The 6,000-nt window shown below is 33.8% G+C and overlaps 1 protein-coding gene across 1 annotated transcript in view; it reads left to right on the top strand.

Moving 5' to 3' along the window:
• Window positions 1-944: 944 nt before the first annotated feature.
• rhogc (ras homolog gene family, member Gc) overlaps window positions 945-6,000 on the top strand; it is a 44,567-nt gene continuing 39,511 nt past the window's right edge. Inside the window, exons 1-2 of the mRNA XM_087251292.1 lie at window positions 945-1,217; window positions 2,068-2,173. The gene's annotated coding sequence lies outside the window, so the exon portion shown is untranslated. The remainder of the gene's footprint in view (window positions 1,218-2,067; window positions 2,174-6,000) is intronic.

Below are 6,000 nucleotides of genomic sequence, written 5' to 3'. Positions count from 1 at the left end.
TTGTTAACATTAGTTAGTGCATCATGAGTTAAAAATGAACTACTGTATTTTCATAAACTAACGTTAACTAACATGAATAAATACTGTAGTAAATGTATTGTTCATTGTTTGTTCATGTTTGTAAATGCATTAATTAACATTAACTAATGAACCTTATTGTAAAGTGTGACCTCTATTTCTATATCTAAAATATTCTGTTGTCACTTCTTATTATACTCCATAAATTAGATTCTTAACAACATTATTTTTTAATGTTACGAGCGGTTGTATAAGCATTTCAGTGCATATTATACTATGACTGTATATGTGACAAGTAAAACTTGAATAAGACTTGCATAGTATTTTCCCCTTTACAGTTTAAGTCTATGGGTGCCAGCAACCAGCATTCTTTGAAATTTCTTCTTTTGTGTTCAGTAGAAGAAAGACACTCATAAAGGTTTAAAACCACATGAGAGAGAGTAAATGATGAGATGCATTTAATTTTTGGTTAAACTGTTTTTTAAATCTATTATGTAATTATCATCAAAATGCCACTGTTTACCTTGTTAGCACCCATAACTATTCTTGAGGTGAAAATTGAATCTGGTAATCCACAGAAAAAAGAGCTGTCGTGGTTATCTTTAAGTGAAGTTGGAAAAATCTAGATACAGGATTCCTTCCGTGATCATGACAGTTTGACAACTATTTTGAAGTAAAGGATTAGTTATCTAGGGAATTTAAAATATATAAGACAAATTTCAGTCAAAAAAAGAAAAGTAAAAAGGGAAACATTTGAGTGTTTTTTTTCCTCTTGCACTGGCGTGGCGAGACCATAGTAGTTAGTATGAGACGCACATCGACGACCAAAAGCCCCGCCTACTCAACGGCACATGAACGCGCACTGCACAGTGCACATCTAGAGTATCGTCTGCAAAGCGCCAATATAAACTGTCCTGATAGTGACCGGCGGCCCGGTTTTTGAGTTTGTGGTGTTGTGTGCCCGGCTGGAGCTGTCCCCATTTCACAACACATTTCAAACACAGACCTAACACATTGGAAATAGCCGAACTAACGTTACACTGCTGCTGAACAGCAATCGTCAGTTTTACTCCCGCCCCAGAGGGCCAAGATGGCGCTGTGAGTGATATTGTTTAATTAGTCGCCAGCTGCAAAATGTTAGCAATGAAGAAGTAAAACCTGACGAAAGACCCATGTGAAAGACTGTTTTCGGTTTCAAGGTAATGTTAAAACAAAGTAATACTGTTTCTACTATGTAACAAGTCCTGAACCAGCTGAAGTTTTACAAAAACGTCAACAAAAGCAAGTAATTTCACTCTGCGGGCGGCCATCTTTGAAAAGCATTTCAGTCATGAAAGTGTTTTTATTTCTAAACGTTTCAATCAAACAAACTGCATTTTTTTTTATTCTGTAGTCTTGAACGTTTATGAAACGCCCAATGCCATACTGTATCCATATTAACTACACCACACTGCAAAAACACACTTGCTCTGTGTTCAACACAAGCATGTCAAATTATTAGTCTAATTATGGATAATGAGGATCTACTTCCAAAACCAGACATAAAATCTCATGTTAATTAGTTGTAAATTAATTACTGTATACAGTAAATTACCTCATCTCTCACTCACAGAGAGACTATTACAGACAGACAAATACTAACTTGAACTTATTGCTAAATGTAGCTGATTTTAATGAATGAATTAAAGTTTATCTAATTAAAAATGTACACAAAGTACATTAATACCACAAACAAATCAAACCATATAATTACCTGTCCAAAAGAAAAACTGCAAGCAAGGCATAATTTTTTAGACCCTTCCGTCCTGCAGTTTACTTCAGTGTAGAAAAGCAGCAAAACAGATAAATAAGCTTTTAGAAACCAGAAAGAGCTTTATTTCCAGCTATGTTCACACACAAGAAGAGTTTGTTTCTCAGCTTCCATAGTGCAACAGAATGACAGACAAAACACAGATTAAAAAAAGGAATTAGAAAAATAAGTAAATAAAAAAAATAAAAACAATTTTATGTGTAACAGTTTTTAAGACTTTCTTCATTTTTCTGTGCCAGGTGCTGCTGTTGATTACCTTGGCTTGTATTCTCATTTGCTCTGCACAGCATCCTAGAACACGATGACCACATGTTATTATCTGTACAAGCAGCAGAGTGCGCAAAGGTATGAAATGATACAAATACGTATATATTGACAGCCAGGTAGGACATCCTACCAATGATTGGATTAACATATGGACATGAGTTTTCACAAAGGCGTGTAAATGTAAGTGCTGGAAGTCCAAATTCACTTGTTTATCTTGAGGGATCCTTTCTCTCTGGTATTTTTGAGAAGTTGATTTATTCTAGTGAGCGGATTTACTCATTTTTAAAGGGCACCTATGATGAAAATCATCTTCTGTAAGTTGTTTGGACAGAACTGTGTAGGTCGTTTGTCCACTGTCATACTGGAGTAATAGAAACACAATAAGGGTCTTCTAAAATTTCCTAATGTTAAAATAGGATTCAAAACCCTCCCATATTGAGGCTCACTGCAATGTGAAATATGAGTGTGGTTTCCCTGCCCACCAAATTGAATGACATCCACGTATTATCCACGTAATGTAATCAAGTACATTAAAGATGGAAAAATCGCTGTAATTCATCACAGCAGCCGTGTGTCAGTACAATTATAAAAGAAGTTAAATTGTTGACGTTAAATCAGGTTTATTTGTACATTAACATAACAGATATCCATACAGCAGTAAGTATATCTTGTTCCTGTCACATTTTCCATGCAAAAAAGTGAAAAGTTAAATGTGCAGTGTGTGTGTGTGCGTAAGCTTTGAGATGACATTGTGAGTGACTCATCATTGCAGAAAGGCTTGAATTAACTCCACAACAAATACATCAAATAATCATTGGGAAAGTTCTTACTGTAGTATTTCTCACAAACGTTACGTGAGATCTGCGTCCTTCTTGTTTGTCACTGGGTTGTTTATCTGAAGCAGTCCAAGATTGAGGCACACTCTGACAGGCACGTGATGTAAGAACAGTTGGCGAGGAGAACTAGCTCATTTGCATTAAAGGCACAGTCCGCAAAAACAGCTAGTGTTCAGAGCAAAAAATTCCAATAATCTGAAAGCTATAATAAATAATCTGATGTGTGTTTTGAGCTGAAACTTTACAGACACGATGTGGAGACAAAAATAACTTCTCTTAAATCTTGAAAATAGGTGCTTTTTAACAGACCTCTCCATGCAATCAAAAGGCCTAAATGTTAGGCAATAAAATCAGTGCACTGATTCACTGTGCTGTGTACTATATTCACCTCAGTTATTAAGTATATTAGGTTGTTTTTGGAGTATTTATTTTGTTATAACACTGTTTTAATTCAGGTTAATTTGTCCCACAATAATGTTCTAACTTTAAAGAAGGTGCACATTATTACATTTCAGTTATATTGATAAAAGGTTAAGGTGTGAATAGGATGGGCAGTACAGCTGTCAAGTTTATAGATAGTTGATCTGCAGTTATACAATATAATGTACTTTTTCAAAAAGCTGACATCTATTCTGTTTTTTCTCTCTTATTCAGTTTGTTTACAGTATATTTAAATTATTAATTATTTTGTTGTAGCATAAATAAATCATTGCATAAAATAATTTATTTCACTATGAATGTATTTATTATGTTTTGCTGTAGCTCACTCCTTTTTCAAAACAATAACTTGAATGAAGTTTAGCTATTATGAATTTTCTTTAGTTTTAAAATAGCTTCCCAGCACTGCAGAATGCACTATCAAAACAATCCGTATGTACATGACGCCTGTATTCAATGTAGCAACAAATGTGTTGGCTATATCATACATTTTTGACATAACAAAGGTTTAGCCTAAGCACAGAGATCTAGGATGGTATTCTGGGATGCAATCCTGTGATTTTTTTGTTTACAGGCATAATCAGGGAAACAAACCACGTATGAACATCCATAGAGAATGCAATTTACAGCGATCTCATTGCCATGGCAACTGCTGAGGCGGTCAAGAAGTGATGATCACCTTAAATTTCTTACCTCGTGGATACATATTGCATTAAGATCTGTGCTAATAGAGAAAAAAATGTTCACCATTTTATATATATATATATATATATATATATATATATATATATATATATATATATATATATATATATATATTAATTATAATGATTAACATTTTCTTATCCACATAAACACACAATAATTTAAAAAAGGGAGACAATTTACTGTTTTCTGTTAACAGAACATTACCTATCCTAGTAAATCCCTTTACAAACCTTAATCTTTTTTCAACATCATCTTCAAATATGTTAGTCATTCCCGGCACAGAAGTTTGTCGTTTCTAAGAACAAAGAGAAGCTCTAGAAAGAGTTAAGTTTGGCATTCATTAGATGTATGTGTGTGTGTGTGTGTGTGTGCGTGTGCGTGCACTGGAAGATGGTTTGTTAGAGCAGGAACAGGACAATTGAGGAATGGCTGCAAGAGGTTTCCAAGGCAACCAGGTCGCCACTTCAGCTCAGCAGTAACAAAGATGCACATATATATATATATATATATATATATATATATATATATATATATATATATATATATATATATATATATATATATATATATATACATAATAAACTCAGGTTTACAGCTAAACAGTTGTTTTCATAGTTTTAATTTGTGCCAGTTCATTACATACAGGTTATTTATGCATTTCTTACTGCTTATGAATCTCAAACACACACACACACACACAAATTTTGGCTTTTAGTGACCTAACAGCATCACAAGCAGGCGTTATGATTCATACTGATCTTGCCATTCATCATAATGACACTTCAACCACGCCGTCAAACTGCAGCACTGCAGGACCGTGTCGCTTCCACACAGCATTACCAGCTGTGTGTGTGTGTAAGAGAGAGATAGAGAAGAAAGAGGGCTTCAAAATCAGTTTATGTTGCACATCCAGTATTCTTTGTGAAATTTGGTTGGATAGATGGATAAATAGTTTGTTTATATATTGTATGAATGCAATAATATGAATTATTGATGCAAAAAAATCTATGTATTGAGAAAATAAAATTATTGAATGAAAGAGAAATGCATGCAAATATATATATATATATATATATATATATATATATATATATATATATATATATATATATATATATATATATATATATATTAGGGATGCAACAATACAGTTAGCTCACGGTTCAATACATATCTTGATTTTTTAACACTGTTTTCGGTTCGGTTCTCATGGCTTGACACATGTTTTTTTTTTATTCTATAGGCAATAGAAGCAGTAAGAGGTAAACAAAAAAAAAAATTATTTATTGCAATACTCATTTTGTTTTACTTAAAAGCCAAGAAAAGTACATTAGTTCCTAGTGTATTGTATAAAAAAATGAACACTGAAATCTCAGCTCCTGGTAGCCCATGTACAAACTGGGGAACACATAAAATCCTACACTTTGAAAATAAACATACATATGAAGTTAATAAAGATAAACTGGCCGTTTCAAATAAACATATTTGTACTTAAGTAAACATAAATAAACCATCTTAATTATCTCAGTGCTGAAAAAATGCGAGACTGTAGTCTGTAACACGGATCGAGTGCTTTTTATAAAATGACAAAAGCCCACATCTCCAATCACAGAAAACGGCTGCAAATCATAAGCAATAAACACCCGCACTGCCTTTGTTATTTTTAGGTGTCTCTCGGAACTAGTTGGGTAGATTCAGTGAGGGATTGTTGCTATTTGGAGGACTTTATTACCTTCTCTGCTATCCTGCCTTCAGACAGTGATATTGCTTGGTGATGGCGCTACAGATGTGCAGTCATGGTTATACGTGTAAAACAATGCTTGCACACAATTATTTTTTGTTGACCGTTTTTTCTTTCATTGGCATTATGCTTACCGGCAAAACCGAAATGACCTCACACCGCAGTTTTGAAGGACGCCAGCG

The sequence above is a fragment of the Danio rerio genome, chromosome 5, assembly GCF_052040795.2.
Source record: "Danio rerio strain M-AB ecotype USA chromosome 5, GRCz13ab, whole genome shotgun sequence".
NCBI lineage: Eukaryota > Metazoa > Chordata > Actinopteri > Cypriniformes > Danionidae > Danio > Danio rerio.
This window is presented reverse-complemented; position numbering and strand designations above follow the sequence as displayed.